This window comes from Oncorhynchus keta, chromosome 34 (assembly GCF_023373465.1).
Source record: "Oncorhynchus keta strain PuntledgeMale-10-30-2019 chromosome 34, Oket_V2, whole genome shotgun sequence".
Taxonomy (NCBI): domain Eukaryota; kingdom Metazoa; phylum Chordata; class Actinopteri; order Salmoniformes; family Salmonidae; genus Oncorhynchus; species Oncorhynchus keta.
This window is the reverse complement of record NC_068454.1, coordinates 81,849,151-81,859,063: the sequence shown is the minus strand read 5'-3', so window position 1 is coordinate 81,859,063 and position 9,913 is coordinate 81,849,151. Positions and strand designations below refer to the sequence as shown.

The 9,913-nt window shown below is 44.5% G+C and overlaps 1 protein-coding gene across 1 annotated transcript in view; it reads right to left on the bottom strand.

Annotated features, from left to right (window-relative positions):
• The window catches only part of cdh17 (cadherin 17, LI cadherin (liver-intestine)), a 42,132-nt gene extending 32,654 nt beyond the window's left edge, over nucleotides 1-9,478 (bottom strand). The window contains exon 1 of the mRNA XM_052495585.1: nucleotides 9,394-9,478. The gene's annotated coding sequence lies outside the window, so the exon portion shown is untranslated. The remainder of the gene's footprint in view (nucleotides 1-9,393) is intronic.
• Between the last annotated feature and the right edge of the window lie 435 nt (nucleotides 9,479-9,913).

Here is a 9,913-nt window from a genome sequence, read left to right as displayed (position 1 = left end):
GTGCGTGCGTGCGTGCGTGCGTGCGTGTGTGTGTGTGCATGCGTTTGTGTTTCTGTGTGTTTCTGTGTATTTGTGTAGGGGTCCACCAGTGGTGAGAAGTGGTTAGTTTTTCAGCACATTCCCTGGTATTAGAGTCTGTTACTAATTCACTTGAAGGACTAGACTCAAGGGCAAACAGGCTCTATCTTAGTATCAGTAACAGGGATCCACTAAGGGAGTGTACTGTAGTCCAACTGTCCCCTGCCGGGACCACACTATCTCTCTCTCTCTTAGTATCAGTAACAGGGATCCACTAAGGGAGTGTACTGTAGTCCAACTGTCCCCTGCCAGGACCACACTATCTCTCTCTCTTAGTATCAGTAACAGGGATCCACTAAGGGAGTGTACTGTAGTCCAACTGTCCCCTGCTGGGACCACACTATCTCTCTCTCTCTTAGTATCACTAACAGGGATCCACTAAGGCAGTGTACTGTAGTCCAACTGTCCCCTGCCAGGACCACACTATCTCTCTCTCTCTTAGTATCAGTAACAGGAATCCACTAAGGGAGTGTACTGTAGTCCAACTGTCCCCTGCCGGGACCACACTATCTCTCTCTCTCTTAGTATCAGTAACAGGGATCCACTAAGGGAGTGTACTGTAGTCCAACTGTCCCCTGCCAGGACCACACTATCTCTCTCTCTTAGTATCAGTAACAGGGATCCACTAAGGGAGTGTACTGTAGTCCAACTGTCCCCTGCCGGGACCACACTATCTCTCTCTCTCTTAGTATCAGTAACAGGGATCCACTAAGGGAGTGTACTGTAGTCCAACTGTCCCCTGCAAGGACCACACTATCTCTCTCGTTATCAGACAGACTTTGAGCTGATGGGGAAGTCAATGGCCTTCATGTGCAGGACTCCTCCCACTCAACCAGAAAGCCCCGCCTCCTAGTTAGAAAAATCTGAGCCAGCGGCAGCCATGACTGACCATACATGGGAGTTTTAAGCTCTAGGGGCAGAGAGGGGACAGGTAGCTAGGCTATCTAGAGGAAGTATTCCCTTTTGAAGATGACTGGATGACTACCACCCCCCTCCCCCTCCAGACGTGACTCATTCGTTAGTGACAGGACACTCAGGTGTCAGACCCCCCCATGACCTGACAGTAACCTCAAAGCCTGATATAACAGTTTAGGGCAGGTGAACAGAGAGAGTAAAACCACCCTAAAGGTGTGTGTATTACTGTAGATTGAAATAGTGTCCGTCTGTGAGCTCCTCCTTGCCTCAACAGCAGCACAGTCATAGAGAGACAGAGACAGATATGAGGAACAGAATACATCTACTGAGAGCCAATTCTTATCTCTACTGACACTCCTTCACTATTAACACTCATGAGGATTCACAACACACACCCACACACCTGTCAACCTTACAAATATATATATATATATGTATATATATATATATATATATATATATATATATATAGAGAGAGAAATATATACACAGTGCCTTCGGAAAGTATTCAGACCCCTTGACTTTTTCCACATTTTGTTACGTTACAGCCACATTCTAAAATTGATTAAATTGTTTTATTTCCCCCTCATTAATCTACACACAATACCCAATAATGACAATGTGAAAACAGGTTTTTAGAACATTTTACTAATTTCTTACAAATAAAAAACGGAACGATCACCTTTACATAAGTATTAAGACACTTGACTCAGTACTTTGTTGAAGTACCTTTGGCAGCGATTACAGCCTCAAGTCTTCTTGGGTATGATGCTACAAGCTTGGTACACCTGTATTTGGGGAGTTTCTCCCATTCATCTCTGCAGATCTTCTCAAGCTCTGTCAGGTTGGACGGTGAGCGTTACTGTACAGCTATTTTCAGGTCTGTCCAGAGATGTTCGATCGGGTTCAAGTCCAGGCTCTGGCTGGGCCACTCAAGTACGTTCAGAGACTTGTCCCGAAGCCACTCCTGCGTTGTCTTGACTGTGTGCTTAGGGTCATTGTCCTGTTGGTAGCTGAACCTTCGCCACAGTCTGAGGTCCTGAGCGCTCTGGAGCAGGTTTTCATCAAGGATCTCTCTGTACTTTGCTCCGTTCATCTTTGCCTCGATCCTGACTTGTCTCCCAGTCCCTGTCGCTGAAAAACATTCCCACAGCATGATGCTGCCACCACCATGCTTGACCATAAGGATGGTGCCAGGTTTCCTCCAGACACTTGGCATTCAGGCCAAAGAGTTCAATCTTGGTTTCATCAGACCAGAGAATCTGTTTCTCATGGTCTGAGAGTCTTTACGTGCCTTTTGGCAAACTCCAAGCGGGCTGTCGTGCCTTTTACTGAGGAGTGACTTCCGTCTGGCCACTCTACCATAAAGGCCTGATTGGTAGAGTGCTACAGAGATGGTTGTCCTTCTGGAAGTATCTCCCATGTCCACATAGGAACTCTAGAGCTCTGTCAGAGTGACCATTGGATTCTTGGTCTCCTCCCTGACCACGGCCCTTCTACCCCGATTGCTCAGTTTGGCCGGGAGGCCAGCTCTAGGAAGAGTCTTGGTGGTTCCAAACTTCTTCCATTTAAGAATGATGGAGGCCAATGTGTTCTTGGGGACCTTCAACACTGCAGAAATGTTTTGGTAACCTTCCCCAGATCTGTGCCTTGACACAATCCTGTCTCTGAGCTCTACGGACAATTATTTCGACCTCATGGCTTGGTTTTGGCTCTGACATGCACTGTCAATTGTGGGAACTTTTATAGACAGGTGTGTGCCTTTCCAAATCATGTCAAATCAATTAAATTTACCACAGGTGTACTCAAATCAAGTTGTAGAAACATCTCAAGTGTAACGAAATTTGTCTTCCTCTGACGAGGAGTATGACAGATCGGACCAATGTGCAGCGTGGTAAGTGTTCGTCATTTTTAATGAAAAGACACTGAACACGAAAATACAAAATAACAAAGTGAAAGACAGAAACGAAAAACGAAACAGTTCTGTCTGGTGAAGACACAGAGACAGAAAACAATCACCCACAACTAAAATGGGAAAAACAGGATACCTAAGTATGATTCTCAATCAGAGACAACGAATGACACCTGCCTCTGATTGAGAACCATACCAGGCCAAACACATAAACACAACATAGAAAAAAGAACATAGACTACCCACCCCAACTCACGCCCTGACCAAACTAACACAAAAACATAATAAATTAAGGTCAGAACGTGACATCAAGGATGATCAATGGAAACAGGATGCGCCTGAGCTCAATTTCGAGTCTCATAGCAAAGGGCCTGAATACTTATGTAAATAAGGATTGTAATGTAGATTGATGAGGAAAAACATGTAGTTAATCCATTTTAGAATAAGGCTGTAACATAACAAAATGTGGAAAAAGTCAAGGGGTCTGAATGCTTTCCGAAGAGTCCTTGTCCATCTTTCGAAAACATCTAAACCCCACCCCAAAAAAAGGTACTTCTCTTTCTCCACTAGCACGGACTTTGCTGATAAATACTTTGTTGAGGGAAAATGTACCAGATACGATTGTGATGTGTTGTTGTCTCACCTAGCTACAGTGTCTTAAGATGAACACACTTATTGTAAGTCACTCTGAATAATAGCATCTACTAAATGACTAACATGTAAATATACTCCATAACACACACAATCAAAACGTTGATGTACACGTCTCCATGACAGGCTACAGGACATTCTGTTATGTACACGTCTCCATGACAGGCTACAGGACATTCTGTTATGTACACGTCTCCATGACAGGCTACAGGACATTCTGTTATGTACACGTCTTCATGACAGGCTACAGGACATTCTGTTATGTACACGTCTCCATGACAGGCTACAGGACATTCTGTTATGTACACGTCTCCATGACAGGCTACAGGACATTCTGTTATGTACACGTCTTCATGACAGGCTACAGGACATTCTGTTATGTACACGTCTCCATGACAGGCTACAGGACATTCTGTTATGTACACGTCTCCATGACAGGCTACAGGACATTCTGTTATGTACACGTCTCCATGACAGGCTACAGGACATTCTGTTATGTACACGTCTCCATGACAGGCTACAGGACATTCTGTTATGTACACGTCTCCATGACAGGTTACAGGACATTCTGTTATGTACACGTCTCCATGACAGGCTACAGGACATTCTGTTATGTACACGTCTCCATGACAGGCTACAGGACATTCTGTTATGTACACGTCTTCATGACAGGCTACAGGACATTCTGTTATGTACACGTCTCCGTGACAGGCTACAGGACATACTGTTATGTACACGTCTCCATGACAGGCTACAGGACATTCTGTTATGTACACGTCTTCATGACAGGTTACAGGACATTCTGTTATGTACACGTCTTCATGACAGGCTACAGGACATTCTGTTATGTACACGTCTCCATGACAGGCTACAGGACATTCTGTTATGTACACGTCTCCATGACAGGCTACAGGACATTCTGTTATGTACACGTCTCCATGACAGGTTACAGGACATTCTGTTATGTACACGTCTCCATGACAGGCTACAGGACATTCTGTTATGTACACGTCTCCATGACAGGCTACAGGACATTCTGTTATGTACACGTCTCCATGACAGGCTACAGGACATTCTCTTATGTACACGTCTCCATGACAGGCTACAGGACATTCTGTTATGTACACGTCTCCATGACAGGCTACAGGACATTCTGTTATGTACACGTCTTCATGACAGGCTACAGGACATTCTGTTATGTACACGTCTCCGTGACAGGCTACAGGACATACTGTTATGTACACGTCTCCATGACAGGCTACAGGACATTCTGTTATGTACACGTCTTCATGACAGGTTACAGGACATTCTGTTATGTACACGTCTTCATGACAGGCTACAGGACATTCTGTTATGTACACGTCTCCATGACAGGCTACAGGACATTCTGTTATGTACACGTCTCCATGACAGGCTACAGGACATTCTGTTATGTACACGTCTTCGTGACAGGCTACAGGACATTCTGTTATGTACACGTCTCCGTGACAGGCTACAGGACATACTGTTATGTACACGTCTCCATGACAGGCTACAGGACATTCTGTTATGTACACGTCTTCATGACAGGTTACAGGACATTCTGTTATGTACACGTCTTCATGACAGGCTACAGGACATTCTGTTATGTACACGTCTCCATGACAGGCTACAGGACATTCTGTTATGTACACGTCTCCATGACAGGTTACAGGACATTCTGTTATGTACACGTCTTCATGACAGGCTACAGGACATTCTGTTATGTACACGTCTCCATGACAGGCTACAGGACATTCTGTTATGTACACGTCTTCATGACAGGTTACAGGACATTCTGTTATGTACACGTCTCCATGACAGGCTACAGGACATTCTGTTATGTACACGTCTCCATGACAGGTTACAGGACATTCTGTTATGTACACGTCTCCATGACAGGCTACAGGACATTCTGTTATGTACACGTCTCCATGACAGGCTACAGGACATTCTGTTATGTACACGTCTCCATGACAGGCTACAGGACATTCTGTTATGTACACGTCTCCATGACAGGCTACAGGACATTCTGTTATGTACACGTCTCCATGACAGGTTACAGGACATTCTGTTATGTACACGTCTCCATGACAGGCTACAGGACATTCTGTTATGTACACGTCTCCATGACAGGCTACAGGACATTCTGTTATGTACACGTCTCCATGACAGGCTACAGGACATTCTGTTATGTACACGTCTCCATGACAGGCTACAGGACATTCTGTTATGTACACGTCTCCATGACAGGCTACAGGACATTCTGTTATGTACACGTCTCCATGACAGGCTACAGGACATTCTGTTATGTACACGTCTCCATGACAGGCTACAGGACATTCTGTTATGTACACGTCTCCGTGACAGGTTACAGGACATTCTGTTATGTACACGTCTCCATGACAGGCTACAGGACATTCTGTTATGTACACGTCTCCATGACAGGCTACAGGACATTCTGTTATGTACACGTCTCCATGACAGACTACAGGACATTCTGTTATGTACACGTCTCCATGACAGGCTACAGGACATTCTGTTATGTACACGTCTCCATGACAGGCATTACATGACATTACCTGTTTTTCTGTCTGTGTCAGTGTGTTTTACCTGTTTTTCTGTCTGTGTCAGTGTGTTTTACCTGTTTTTCTGTCTGTGTCAGTGTGTTTTACCTGTTTTTCTGTCTGTGTCAGTGTGTTTTACCTGTTTTTCTGTCTGTGTCAGTGTGTTTTACCTGTTTTTCTGTCTGTGTCCGTGTGTTTTACCTGTTTTTCTGTCTGTGTCAGTGTGTTTTACCTGTTTCTCCGTGTCAGTGTGTTTTACCTGTTTCTCTACCTGTGTCAGTGTGTTTTACCTGTTTCTTTATCGGTGTCAGTGTGTTTTACCTGTTTCTTTATCGGTGTCAGTGTGTTTTACCTGTTTCTTTATCGGTGTCAGTGTGTTTTACCTGTTTCTTTATCGGTGTCAGTGTGTTTTACCTGTTTCTTTATCGGTGTCAGTGTGTTTTACCTGTTTCTTTATCGGTGTCAGTGTGTTTTACCTGTTTCTTTATCGGTGTCAGTGTGTTTTACCCGTTTCTCTATCTGTGTCAGTGTGTTTTTGTAACGATGTGCGCTGAGAGTCGGGAAGCAAGTACAGGGAGTGAATGTTTTATTAAATAAACAAAACAATAAACACAAAACACAAACAACGCACCGGCATGAATCAGAGTCAATAACACCTGAGGAAAGAACCAAGAGGAGTGACAGATTTAGGGAAGATAATCAAGGAGGTGATGGAGTCCAGGTGAGTGTCATGATGCGCTGGTGTGTGAGACGATGGTGACAGGTGTGGGATATAATCAGCAGCCTGATGACCTAGAGGGAGGGAGTATACGTGACAGTTTTACCCGTTTCTCTATTGGTGTCAGTGTGTTTTACCTGATTCTCCATCTGTGTCAGTGTGTTTTACATGTCAGTCTATAGTGTGTCCAGTACATGTGAGTCTACAGTCTGTCCAGTACATGTGAGTCTATAGTGTGTCCAGTACATGTGAGTCTATAATGTGTCCACTACATGTGAGTCTATAATGTGTCCACTACATGTGAGTCTATAGTGTGTCCAGTACATGTGAGTCTATAGTGTGTCCAGTACATGTGAGTCTACAGTCTGTCCAGTACATGTGAGACTATAGTGTGTCCAGTACATGTGAGTCTATAATGTGTCCATTACATGTGACTCTATAGTGTGTCCAGTACGTGTGAGTCTATAGTGTGTCCAGTACATGTGAGACTATAGTGTGTCCAGTACATGTGAATCTATAATGTGTCCACTACATGTGACTCTATAGTGTGTCCAGTACGTGTGAGTCTATAGTGTGTCCAGTACATGAGAGTCTGTAGTGTGTCCAGTACATGTGAGTCTATAGTGTGTCCAGTACGTGTGAGTCTATAGTGTGTCCAGTACATGTGAGTCTATAGTGTGTCCAGTACATGTGAGTCTGTAGTGTGTCCAGTACATGTGAGTCTATAGTGTGTCCAGTACATGTGGGTCTACAGTGTGTCCAGGACGTATGAGTCTATTGTGTGTCCAGTAAGTGTGGGTCTATAGTGTGTCCAGTACATGAGTCTATAGTGTGTCCAGTACGTGTGAGTCTATAGTGTGTCCAGTACATGTGAGTCTGTAGTGTGTCCAGTACGTGTGAGTCTATAGTGTGTCCAGTACATATGAGTCTATAGTGTGTCCAGTACATGTGAGTCTGTAGTGTGTCCAGTACGTGTGAGTCTATAGTGTGTCCAGTACATGTGAGTCTATAGTGTGTCCAGTACGTGTGGGTCTATAGTGTGTCCAGTACATGTGAGTCTATAGTGTGTCCAGTACATGTGAGTCTGTAGTGTGTCCAGTACACGTGAGTCTATAGTGTGTCCAGTACATGTGAGTCTATAGTGTGTCCAGTACGTGTGAGTCTATAGTGTGTCCAGTACATGTGAGTCTATAGTGTGTCCAGTACATGTGAGTCTGTAGTGTGTCCAGTACATGTGAATCTATAGTGTGTCCAGTACATGTGAGTCTATAGTGTGTCCAGTACATGTGAGTCTGTAGTGTGTCCAGTACACGTGAGTCTATAGTGTGTCCAGTACATGTGAGTCTATAGTGTGTCCAGTACGTGTGAGTCTATGTGTGTCCAGTACATGTGAGTCTATAGTGTGTCCAGTACGTGTGAGTCTATGTGTATGACCAGTCTTGCAGAGGGCAGAGAGAGGTAATAGGGGGACATTAAGAGTGTGAATGTGACTTTGAGGCTTGCCGCTGCAGATGACCTTTGCTTCGCTCACAGCACGATAGGCTCCACCTGACACTCCATTTCACTTCCCCTACTTCAGATGGCTGCTGAGGGGAGGATGACTCATAATAATGGCTGGAATGGAGTGAATGGTATCAAACACATAGAAACCATGTGTTTGATGAGTTCGATACCATTCCATTTATTCCATGCCAGCCATTACTATGAGCCTGTCCTCCCCTACTAAGGTGCCACCAACCTCCTGTGGTGTCTACATAGAACTTCCATTACCTGTATCACTATTTACCTACTGCTACGACCTTTTCTACGACCTTCTCCTAAAACACAAATTGTCTTCCGTTAGTCACCTGTTACATCTCTCTCCCGCTGGCTCTCTGCACTCTCTGTGTCACCAGGAGTTCTGTCCCTCTGACTGGCTGACTGACACACGCCAGAATCGCCAGAACTAATCATGCTCAACACATGGGGATCAGAACACAGCAAACCAGCACTTCCAGACAAGCACCAAATGGAGGACTAAAGGAAACACACTACTCTGACATGTTGGGACATGTCTCCTTTATAAAAACAGATGAATCTCAACCTGTAGAATGCATTTTTCTAACTTTGTGTGAGGCCTGATGTAGGCCTGTCTCTAGAAGGCCGACACTGAGTGACCTTTAGTGTCTTTCTGCCCCTAAGACCAGACCAAACCAGACCAGACTGATCAAACCCAGGCCCCTGTGTCTGACCCAGAAACCAGAGCCCAGAGGCCACAGTGGCCCCAGGACAGTGGTGCTCAATAACAGACTTCAAGATGCCATATATACACACAGGCCCTGGCAAAGTCAAGTCAAGATCACAACACACACCCCAAAAGAAATCCCCTAATGGAAAATGCTCAATATTAAACACGCATATAGAAAACAGAAGTAACCAACGTAGATACAGGCTTCAACTCAACATTGATGACACAGAAAAAGACAGAGAGAGAGAGAGAGAGAAAGAGAGAGATAGGGAGAGAAAGAGTGAGAGAGGAAGAGGGAGAGACATACCTTGCTTAAGAGTTCCCGTTTCACTCCTTCGACTGTAGTGTGAGCACTACTGCCCAATCCAGACAGGTCAAACGTTAACTCAACATTAACACGCAATACTTTATTGAACCTAATCATTGTCTAATCTCCCCGCCCCTACAACAGGCCAAGCCAATAGAGAAACAGGGGGACAGGAGAAGTGAGTGTAACTAAGGGGTGTAATAAATTAATATACCATTATTATAGTATAATATAACATGATAGTCACAGAATGGCAACCATGAACAGGACACAGGAACCAAAGTACTGTAGGTTGTAATGTATGTATGAATATTCAGTGCTAAGCCCCTATTAGAGTTCTTACTGTTACTACAAGCTAAAGGCTCATCTCTGTAGAACCATACAACTGGCTACTGGACTCATCACCGCACAGTCAAAACCAGCCGGCAGACTGAACAATCTGTAAGGGTGGAGGTGGGGATTACAAAGGACTTGAAAAGATTCTCACTCAAAGCAGACTTTAACCTTTAACTTTATGAAC